Source organism: Pediculus humanus, genomic scaffold, assembly GCF_000006295.1.
Source record: "Pediculus humanus corporis 1103172107402 genomic scaffold, whole genome shotgun sequence".
Classification (NCBI taxonomy): domain Eukaryota; kingdom Metazoa; phylum Arthropoda; class Insecta; order Psocodea; family Pediculidae; genus Pediculus; species Pediculus humanus.
Genome location: NW_002987027.1, coordinates 230,719 through 243,245, shown reverse-complemented (window position 1 = coordinate 243,245; position 12,527 = coordinate 230,719).

Here is a 12,527-nt window from a genome sequence, read left to right as displayed (position 1 = left end):
CATTATTAAAGTTTAAAATAATAATAATAATAATACGTACGTACGTTTTATAAAATTTTTTTTTTTTTTTACTACCTCACTCACCTCTTTTTCTATATTCTTGAAAATCCATTTTTATATTTTGACGGTTATAGTGCTATAATATCTGCTATAAAGAAAAAAATAAATTTATTAATATTATTAATCCTCCTTCTCCCCGCTCCCCCCTCGAAAAAAAAACAATTATGTAATTTAATAATTTTTTTTTTTTTTTAAATAAATGAAAGAATGTTTGATTTCTTTTTTTTTTTCGTTATTAAAAAATCGAAATAATTGTTTATTTAAAAATTTAAATAATCTATTTGACGGTAATAGTTTTATAAATTAATAATAATAATAATAATAAAAATTATTAATTAATAAAAAAATAAAATAAATATTAACAAAAATTTTTATTAGTTGCCCCTAGATTTTACTCTTATGTAACGATTTGAATTTTTTTTTTTTTTTTTTACATAACACGCGAAATTATTTATTTAAAAAATAAAATTAAATAATAATATTAATAACACAAAAATAATTAATAAATAAAACATACATAAATAAATAAAATTGATCGATAAAAAAAACCGTTGCATAATTCTTACCAAAAAAAAAAACAAAAAAATTTATATATAATTACCTCAAAAACAATAATAATATTTCTTCTTCTTCTTTAGTTTTTGTTGTTTAACGGAAAAGTTATTTAAATAAATTTTACGAAAGAAAAAAAATAGTTATGTATTATTAAAGTTGATATCCGGTCGAGATGAAACATCCGAATAAAATACCGAATCAAATATAAAACGTTACCCAAAATTTAAAAAAAAAAAAAAAACTAAAAAAAAAAGGGAAAAACTTCGAAGACGGAAAAAGAAATTGAGCATGCGTTTTTGTTTGAAAACAAAAAAAAAAAAACAATAAATTCCAATTTAATAAAGGAATAAAATAATAATAATAATAATAATAATTAATTTGTTTTGTTTTTTTTTTTTTTATTAATAAGGTTTAAATTTTTTTTCGAATAAATTGAGAAATAATAAAAAATAGAAGGTTTTTTTACATGTGTGCATATATGTCGCGAAATGCTGTAATTTAAAAGAAAAACAGAAGAATTGTAATTAATATAATAATAATAATATGAATAAGAAGAAGAAGAAAAAAGGTAAAATTAAATGTCAGCGACCTGAAAGTTGAAACCTTTTGAAAAATATAGCTGACTATAGAAAGAAAGGTGGTGGTGTTATAAGAAATAAATTGTGTGAACCATACACAAAAATTATTATTATTATTATTATTGTTGCATAAAACAATAATTTTATATATATAGTTAATAGGTTGTCAATAACCTTATCGATTGTACTCCTCACTCATACATACACACCTGATAAATCTACTTTAAAAATTTGTTTTCTTAATTAAAACTTTGACGTCCTACCATTTTCTGTGAATTTTTTCATTGATTTTCATCCCTCGAGTGTTTATAGTTAGTGTTCGATTAATCGCAAAAAGGTAGTTTAGATTTTTTTTTTTATTGTTTAATATCGATTCAGGTACGAAAATAAATTGTTTTTAAAATTCTTATGATTTCTTTGAATTTTTACCGTAAATTAATTGAATTCATTATAAAAAACATGCATGTTATTGCACATAATACATCGTTTGACAAATCATTTTCATTATATGGTGTCATCGTTTTTCCTTTTTTTTTTTTTTTTTTGTGTTCGTTACATTGATTCAAATTTTTTTTTTAACTATAGGATTTTACAAGCGTGGGAGTGTATATATGTGTGCTTTCGTTAGCAGTCCAAAGACCTTTTAAAAACAAGTGAGGAAATTACAAGTGCAAGCAGAAAACTTGATTTTTTTCAATACTTGTCGCCTTCGGTTCTTTATTTTTTTTCTACAAACAACCGCTTTGATAAAATTCGACTCGTTCCTTTAATAAAATTTTTTAATTATTTCCTTCGAACAGAATAATAAAAAAAATTCATGAATAAAATCAATCATTCCCTCCCCTAAAAACGTTTTTACCCCCCCCCCACCAAATGCGGCTTCGTTTACCAAATCATATAAAATCAAGTTAGACGATTAGAAACCTTACAATCGAATAAAAAAAAAAAAAGAAAAACAGTTGAAAATATTTTTTGGTTTATTTATTGGAAAACCTTTGCGTACGTTGACAAAAATTTTAAATAAATAAACAACAACAACAAACAACAAATTACAAGTTAAAAAGGGTTTTTGTTGCATTTATTTTTATACGATACATAACAACTAATGTAAAAATATATACGTACGACATCTTTTACTTATTATTATTATTATTATTATTACTATTCAAATCGACTTTTTTTATACACGAATACTATGTACGTCGTGCCTACGTTATCATTCGAATGAACCGTAAAGTTCAAAATAATTTTTCGATAATTATTTTTCTATACGACGACATAAGTATAAATTGACCTAATTTTTGCAAGACTGCATACAAATTGACCCACATTTGAACAAAAAAAAATTGCATATTTTTTACAGCATCCATGGACCTTACTGGTGAAACAAAACTCAATTAAATGGGATAAAGATAATAATAATAATAATATTTATTAAAACGTAATAGAATTTATTTAAAGAAAAATTTTCTTGTGTTTTTAACGGAATTTAGTACTCGAAGAGATAGGATGATAAAATAAAATAAAAAAAAACGAGTAAATAAAAATAGTTCAAGAATATAAATAATAATAATAATAATAATAATGATGGTGACTCGTCGGTAGAAATAACAAACAACCTTCCAATGATGTGTGGTGGTGGTGGCATCTTTTTTTTTTTTTTTTTCTCCGACACATTTACCTGAAGACGCTCTTAATAAACTCTCGTTAAAATAGGCCATAACCCGTTAGATTTTTAAGTTCATTGACCGTACAGTTATGTCCGAGCATCATTTTTAATTCGAGAGATTCCCGTGTGTGGCACTGTCGTCGCATCGAACCTGGAAAAAAACTCGATTCTCATTGGTTCAATATGGTTAGAAAAATTATTATACGGAAATACCTTCCATCTTAAAACGGTTCTTTTTTTTTTTTTCTTCGTCTTCGATTAGTACCTTGATTTTTCAAGTTCATGGTTTCAGTTGTTTTCCTTCTTAAAAAAATTTTTTTTTTTTTTTTTTTTTGGGTGATTTGTTTGCGGTGGGATTTTTCTTTTACTATTATTTATATTTATTTTTTTTCTATAAAAATAATAAATATTATCATTTAAATAATTTATATATATTGTTTGTTATGTAAAAAAAAAAAAATTTTGGTTTGGATACTAATTTTTCTTTTGTTGTTGTTGTTGTTGTTGTTGTGATAAAATTTAAGTTTTTTATTGTTTTTAAATTTAAAATTTTTTTTATAGCGTGATTGCCTATATTAATTATTTATTTATTTTTGCTTCTCGATTTTTCTCTTACGATTGCTTTCGTTGCTTTATTTAAAATTTCAGGTAACTTCTTTAAGATTTACCAAAAAAATTTTTTAATTAACAATTATTTAAATAAGGAAAAAATTAATCGTAGAAATTAACAAATTCACGAGAAAAAAACAAAAAACAATTTCATAATCATTTCATAAAAAATTTGTCACTTATCAATTATTATTATTATTAAAAAAAAAAAAATTTTTAGGCGAAAATATTTTTTTTTTGTTTGTGTAATTGTTCTTTTTTTTTTTTTTTTTTTTTTTTTTTAATAATTTCCCGTATGTTCCGTAAAGAATTTCTAAATAGTCAGCAAACTAGAATTGGTAAGGTGGTAATGACCTCCTGAAGAAATAAAAAAAAAAAATATTGAAAAGGCTAACAGTTTTCGCGAGTGAATTCTTTTTTTATTGGGTATGTGAATTGAATGGTGGTATCTGGGTTTTTAATTTGTTTTAGGTTTCTTTCTTCCTTATCTTTCACACACTTTTTCCCTTTCCCCCATCCCCTACACAAGTTTTTTTTAATCCGTGATTTTCAGGTAATTTTCTTCAATTTTTTAGACCCGAAGAAAATTACGAAAAACAATCGTAACTGCATATAAAATATTTATTTATTTATTTAAAATCGTATGAATATGATTCTTAAGTGATATATTATTATTATTATTATTTTCGGTTTTATTTGTTTATAATTATATAAAAATTTGTGTAAAGTGCGCGAGTTTATGATACGTAATAAAACTTTTGTGGCACATGAGTGTTGTAAAAAAAAAAAGGAAGGATATTTTATTTGTATGTGGATACATGACAAGTTAAAATTAAATTTTTTTAGGGATGTATAGGGTCCCTTCTGCCTGACATGCCCAGCACCATCAGAGGTAAGAATTTATATTGAAAATCTATTCATTAAACTAACCCCAACGACTATTTAATAATTATTGTAAAAATAAATAATTACGTGGTCGTCGCGTAAAAAACGTCATAAACCTAAAAAAATTTAAATCTTGAATGAGAGGGCGAGGGGGGGGGAGAAATAAAAATTTTCCAAATTAATAATAATTTTATTTTATTTTTTTGCTACTGTTTGTCTTATAACTCTCATGTTAACGAATTTAACACATTTTTTTTTATTTACACAATTAATTCGCGCCATATAAAAAAATTATTGAATTTTTTCCTCTCTCTCTCTCTCTCTCTCTTTCTTCTTCGATATAAATTATTTATCAGGAGGATCGTAAAACAAAACAAAAAAAATTTAAATTACGTGTAATTACACGAGGGTTCACATAACTCGATATGTGATTTAAACAACAAAAAAATTTGATTGTATTAAAATTTTATACGTATATAACCAATTCAATAATAAATAATAAAAAGGCGAGGCCTTCGTATATACCGGTAGATCTTTTGTAAAAAAAAAAAAAGACAAGAAAATGATAGAGAGAGAGAGAGAGAGAGAGAGAACACGGAGAGAAGATGGATATTATACGACTTTATTTTTATGAATCCGTTATTCCGAGAGAATTTGATTGTATGATTACCAATCTTACTTAGCGGTAACGGTAAAAAAATGTCCGCCGAAATTATTCATTATTAACGAAAATAAACGTTTTTTTTTTTTTTTTTTTTTTTTTTTAATTTTATTTCATATTTAAAACGTGAATTAATTTTGGGCAACATTTAATAATTTGATTGCAAAAATAAATCACTTTTTTTTTTAAAAACAAATCAACAGTATAAAATCTTTTTTTTTTTTATTAAAAATATATTTTATAAATAAATAATTAATTGCCCGGGGCAAGGGTCGGGACAATAAATTGACGTGGTACAATGTAAATAACACGAGTGAATAAATATTTAATGAATAAAAAAAAAATTTTTTTAAACAATAAATTAAAAAGAAAGTATACAAACGAAAACTAATGACGAATATTGAATTTTTATTGTTGTCGTAATATGTTGCAATAATCGTCTAAAAGGTCACTAACCTTAGGTTTTAAGTCAACCAAGTTCGAAATCTGGACAAAGCACTGACAAATCAATTTTAAAAAAAAAAAAAAACTTAAAACAAAGATTTAATAAAAGAAAGAAAGAAAGAAAGAAAAAGAAAACAAAATAAAAAGCTGAGTACACGTAATTGTTTTTAATTCAATTGCATCATTTCTATTTAATACACACACACACACCAATCATTGACAACAAAGTGTTTTATTTGAAAGTAGTAGGGGAGTATAACTCGGTAGTAGTTGGTACAAACCAAAAAAGAAGCAGGTCGAAGAAAGAAACCTCTTTTTAAAAAAAATGTTAAAACAATATTAGGCCCCCAGGAAATTTTTTCGGTTAACGGTGAACACAACAAAATCCGCCTTTAATCTGTGAACTTTGGTTCTTATGCCTAAGACTTCTTTTCATTTTTTTTCATTATTATTATTATTATTATTATTATTATTATTATTATTAATTGTTGAATTTCATGATTTTCCATTAATTTTTTTTTTGCTGTCGTTCGTATTAATTTTCCGTTTTTTTTAAACGGGTGGGGGAGGGGAGGGGAGGGGAGGAGGATGGAGGAGGGGAAAAGAAAGAATCTAATAATTTTTTTCGTGTTGGAAAAAAAATTTTTTTTTTTTGTTTTGTTTTGTTGGGGTTATGCTGATGGGAAGAGTAGGGAATTATTATTTGATTACATCACAAAAGTACCGTCTACTTGAAGAGTGTATTATTACGTCATAAATCCCGTTGGTTCAAAGAGTCATGATACTCGTACCAGTCAAACATTCAAACATACACGAACCTCCTCCTTATATTTCATTCTTAAGCTAAACGTACCAAAGTATCTGCCTCTTAAACGATGAACGGTACTACTCAATCTCCAGACCGTAATCGTAGTGGTGGTAGTAGTAGTGGTAGTAACGACGACGATGTTATTTCCAGCTCGGTATACACGTGCTTTAAAAAGTTCATTGACCCCTTTCGTAGGTCCTCGCTAGTAGGTAACGCCAACAACAATTTAATCCCGAGAAAGAAAAAAAAAACCGTGAATGACCCGACTAAAGTAACTATTTTACCTTTCTAACGTTTTATCTCTTTCCTTTTTCTTCTTACCTTTACTCTTTTCTTTTTTAATTGGTCGTTTCCGGTTAAAAATTATATTATAAATTATACCGCTATTGATTTTTACATATTTTTTTTGCTTAATATTATAAATGAATGTTTTGTCGTTGTTTTTATTTGTTTGCTGTTAATTTCTTCCTCCTCCCCGAAATATTTAAAAATAATAATAATAAAGGGGCGGTATCAGGTTAATGACAAGGAAAATATTTTTTTAAATAAAAAAATTTGCTTAAATTTTACGCACACGTTTATATTATTGACTTTTTAATATGTGTCATCATCATTCATAGTATATAATGTATAAGAATACAATAATATCGAGAATGAAAAAAAAAATTTGAATTTTTTATTTCACACACAAAAATGTTTTTAGCAATTGTAGTAATTTAAAGTTTATCGGATCGAAGTACGAGTTTTGCCAATTTGCACATGCTCAATTGTCATCTAGTACGAACCATCGCAGTCCCGTCATCCCCTATAAGAAAAAACCCTTAAAATCAAAACAATAGGAGAAAAAAAAATTTTTTTATTTTTTTCAAAAATATCTTTTTTGTTTTATTTATTTATTTCTCTATTTTATGTAAAAGTGTTTAACGTATTTAAATAATATATATATAATTCATTTTTTTTGTCAAACGGATTTATTTTATAATATAAAATTAAATAATAATCTGTGATTCGAGTTTTTTTTTTTTATACTGTATATATATATACAACTATATGTGAATATCGTACAAAAGGTTTTTATTATTATTTTATTTTATTTAAATTAATTTATTTATTGTGAATTTACGACGATAGTAGTGACACTATTATTATTATTATTATTATTATTGTTATTTATAAATAAAAATAAAGTGTTTAAAAATGGTAATAATGTATTATATAGTCGTATATATATAAAAAAACGGTTCAATATAATTTTTTTTTTTTGTTTTCTTTTTCCCTTTTTTTTTTTTTTTATAAAAGTTTTTAAATGAAAATCGATTCACGTGCGTTTTACCCCTTCAGGCATTTCCAAGGTCTTTGTTTTTACCCCCTCCCTTCGTTTTTTAGGCTTGAAATACGCGATTTTGCCCTTTATACTCTCCATCTCCCATTTCTCCACCTACATCCCTAACTAAAATCTTCTTTTTTTTTCGTTTTTAATTAACATTCACATTAATTAGTAATTAGGTATAAATATAAAAAACCTATCGACTAATAATAATAATAATAATAATAAATTTTATTATTTTTTTTTAGTATTAATGTTGTTGATTTACAAAAAAATTTAAAAGTAGAATTTTTTATACTGGTATTTACCGTTCGGTAAATTATTTTGAACCGTTTTTATATTAAAATTAAAATATGTTAATATGTTATTATCATTATTATTATTTTACGTGTAAAATTGTTAGAAATAAATAAATAAGTGAGAAAGAAGGGGAAAACAACAAAAATTATTCAAGTTCTGGCGGGCCTTATTAAAAATGATATTTGTGAGGGAGAGGAAGAAGGTGGTGGGGGTGGTGGTGGATGCGGACAAGGTGAGCTTGTGGTGGACGTACAAACGGAAAATGAATCTTCAAAATCTACTCCGGCATCTTCTTCTTCCCCCCCGTCCACAACTCATCATTCATCTCAATCTCAGCCCCCTTTAATTACAGGTACGTTCAGGTAATTTGTCATGTGTAAAACAAACATTTTTTTTTTTTTTTTACGTATCGATATTTATTTGATAATAAAAATAATATTTTTCTCCGCTTCGGAAAATCATAATCATTTTTTTTTTTTTTAATATTGATTTTTTCCGTTTATGACGTCACGATTCTTTTTGTTCTCTTATTGTTGTTGTCTCTTAATGGAGTAATTTTTCATATTTTTTGTGTTTTTACCGTTAAAATTAAAATTTTAAATATTTTTCTCATTATCACGTAATTCATTAAAAACGTTATTTTGACGATTGTAAACTTTTCTAGATGACGTAAAAAAAAAAAAAAGTTTCGACAACATACGAGGGGGTACATACGAGATTTACTAAATTTTTAATCTAATTTTCTAAAAAAAACCAAAGAAATTTTATTAAGTTAAAAAAAAAAAATTTACCGTAATATATATATAAATAAAATCATAACTTTAGGTTATTAACTTTTATTATTATTATTATTTATTTATTTAAACTTTCATTTGCAAAAATGTGACAAATTGAAAAAAAAAAAAAAAAAGAAAAAATTGCTTAAATTGCAATTTTTATAACCAGTAAATAATATTTGCGGGCAACAGACGTAAAGTTGAGGAAGTTAGTATTTGGGTTAGTGACGGGGATTCTTTGGATACCTGATTTAAAGGACGATGAACTCTAACGTCCGTGCGCCTCACTCGGTTAGTCAGTCATCAGGTGGCTTCCAATATGGAATGCTATTTTATTTACATACACACGTACTCACACACGCACACGCATACAGGCACACAGGCACACACACTAGTAATTATTTTTTCCGCGTAAAAAAAAAATTTTTAAATAAACATAAATAAAATTTAAATCATTAAATTTAAAAAAAAAAAAAAAAAAAAAAAAACACATTTTCAACTTTTTTTAAAATTAAATTTATTTACATAAAATTTAAAATTAGTTATTGACACGTTACAACTAAAAAAAACAATTATTATTATTATTATTTACTAACGACGAGATTTTTCTTTTTTGTATTAAGTACCGGATTTACGATTGATAAAAAATATTTATTTATTTATAAAATGGCGGAAATTTTTTTTTTTTTGGTTTGTAACCTTTCGATACAACATCATTAATTTTGTGTGTGTGCGTGTGTGCGTGTTTAGTTATTTTTTTTTTTTAAAAATTACTCGTTTTTCTTGTTAATGAAATAACATATTTATAAAAAAAATTTTAAAAAATTCTTTAAAAAATTTTAAAAATATAAATAAAAAAAAAATCAACACCCATTTTTTTTTCTTTTCATTATAATTTAATGGCAGCCATTTTTTTTTTTAACGTCTAACATCATTTTGGGCAAAATAAATTATTATTGTAATTTAATGACAAATTAAATAAATGTTATTAAATATTTTACTTAAAAAAAAAATTGACAGTTTCAACGGCGGGTTTTTTTATTTTTTTATTCGGTTATAATCCTGTAAAAAAAAAAAAAGAGTATTAACCCATAATTTAAATAATAACTTGTCATGCATGAGTAGTAGGGCACTGGAAGATAAAATACAACCGATGCGTATAGTAACGGGTTTTACGTCACGATTATGTCGTCACAACCTTAGACCTGGCTAACGGTAAATTCTGGTAACAATAAAAACACTCCGTGTGATGATTGCGGTAAAAATCTTAGATGATGGTTTTTACATTCTTGAATAGCATAAATGAATATGTTTCTTACGTTAATGATTTTGAGTTTTCTTCGATGCAGCGCATCAAAGGAACCGTTTACTTTTGACGTTGTTTTTTTTTTTTTTTTTTGAACTCGTTGAAAAAATTGAAATTTTTTTATCTTTTGCGCTTCTAATAGAGTTAATAAATTATTTTAATATTAAAAAAAATAATATAAATTTTATTAATAATAAATATTTCAAGTTAAAATTATTTCTTTTTTTTTTGAAATTTTGTACGAAATGTTATCCCCCAAAAAAGGACTTATTTTGAATACGGATGGGAAAAAAAACAAGCAATTATTGAATTGTTGTAATTAAAAACAAAAATAATAATTAATATTTAAATATAATGTCTTATCAATTAACATTTAATTCTTTATTATGTTATATTGTTTATAATAATTAAATAATATTTGTTTAATAAATATTATTAACACAAAAGAAAAGAGTAGAAATTTGTCGAAATATCCAGGATATAATAAAAAAAAAAAAAAAACTTTATGTGTATGATTTTCACGTTTTCTTCCGTTATTTTCGACTTTTAACCGTAAATATTAAAAAAAAAAAAAAGAAAAGAAAAAAAAAGACTTATTGTTTGTGTAAAAAAATAATAATAATAATAATAATGATATGGAGTTCAGTGACCGTCCTAGAGCTTTTAATTTCAATTTTTTTTTTGAAATTATTAAAAACATTTTACTTTATGGATTTTCATATCCGTACCACGGTCATCTTAAAATCCTTTTTTTGTTTTTCTTTTTTAAACGTAAATTGTAAAAAAAGTAGTTTTTTTTATAAAAATCAAACGTAAACGTAATTCTTTTTACAGTAACATTTTTATTTTTTATTTACTAATAGTTTATTTTTTATTATTATTATTATTATTTTAAATTTCAAATATTACGATGATACATTATTGTCATTATTATTATTATTGTATTGTATTTAACGTTTATCGATATATTTTTTAAAAAATTATCATTCGAATAAAAATTTTCTTTTAAAGCTACGGTACGGGGAAAAGAAAAAACGACACGGCATTGTTAAAAGATTATCGATATCTGTAGTAAACAATATACAAAAGCAATCTATTTTATTTATAGGGCCTTGCAAGGACGTTTGTCATTTATCGCGTAACGTAGTTCAGTATTTCGACGATAGATGTCAGTTAAACATCAAAATATATATATTAAATAATATATAATATAAAAATTTAATATATTCGCGTATATTTTTCTTCGTACATAATTAATTACTGCAAAAAAAGAAAAAAAATTGTTTGAGACGAAAGTTAAAAGACATAAAATTACCTTCGAAAACAAATAATTAAAAAGATGTTTTAAATGTTTAAATTAAAAAAAAAAAAAACATGGATATTCATTCATTCATTCATTCGAAAAAAAAAGAAAATTTTATTACAAAGTACTAAAAAATAAAAATAAAATTTATTTTATTACAAATGTAAAAAACGTAGAATTTAATTATTTATTTAAATAAAGTTAATTAAAAAAAAAATTATGTGTATATACTCTCTTTCTGTGAAGAACTCGGATACATAATTTATTTAAATTATTATTTTTTCCCTCCAAAATATTTGATGTTATACCTGATGGAAAATATTCGTGATCGAATACGTTTTGATACGTTTTGCCGTAAGGAAAACAATTTTTCTAATTTTTTTTTTTTTTTTTTTTTACTTCCAGGTAAGAATCATTTTTGAAAAGTCATCATATCATTTGAACCCGCAAATAAAACCTTTGGAAAATAAGTTGTAAGTTTTTCTTTTTTTTCTATAGCGATTTTCCGTCGGAAAAATCTCAATTAAAATTTCATTGACTTTGCTTTTTTTTTTTTTAAAGAGAGATTGACAAAAAAAAACCCGTATTAAAATATTTATGAGTCAATGATGTCGGCTTTATCTAAAGTTGTATGTCGCAATCGCGAGTGTGTGCGTATGTGTGTGTGTGTGTGTGTGACCTATATTTTGTTCAGGTTTTTTTTTCGACTTAGGCTTTTTTTTTTTATTAATTGTATTTAAAAACAAAAAATAATAATAATAAAAAAATAAAACACTTTCTCCTAAGATGTAAAAGAGGATATTATTATTATTTTTTGATTTATTTTATTAAATTTTTCATATTAACATGGCGTCTATTTGAAAAAAAAATCACAATCTACGAAGGATGACAAAAAAAAATGTTGATATTATTATTATTATTATGTTATAGTTACGGATGAGTTGTTATTGTAAAAAAATTGTTTGATATAAAAGTTTTTTTTTCTTCTTATAATTTTATTTTGTTCAGAAAAAAAATAAAATTTTGATAAAAATAAAATAAATTTAAATTTTCATAGGCGGGGGGAAACCTCCTGAACAGGTTTCCGTTTGAATTAATTATAAAAAAATTGTAGGAAGGTTTTTTATATATAAAAAAAGATTTGTGTTCGTAGCGGAGTATTAAGGCTCTGCCATATGGTTACCTTTTAACTGATTTCAGGTTCAGACACTAAAAAAAAAAAAAAAAATTTACTGTTATTTCGATT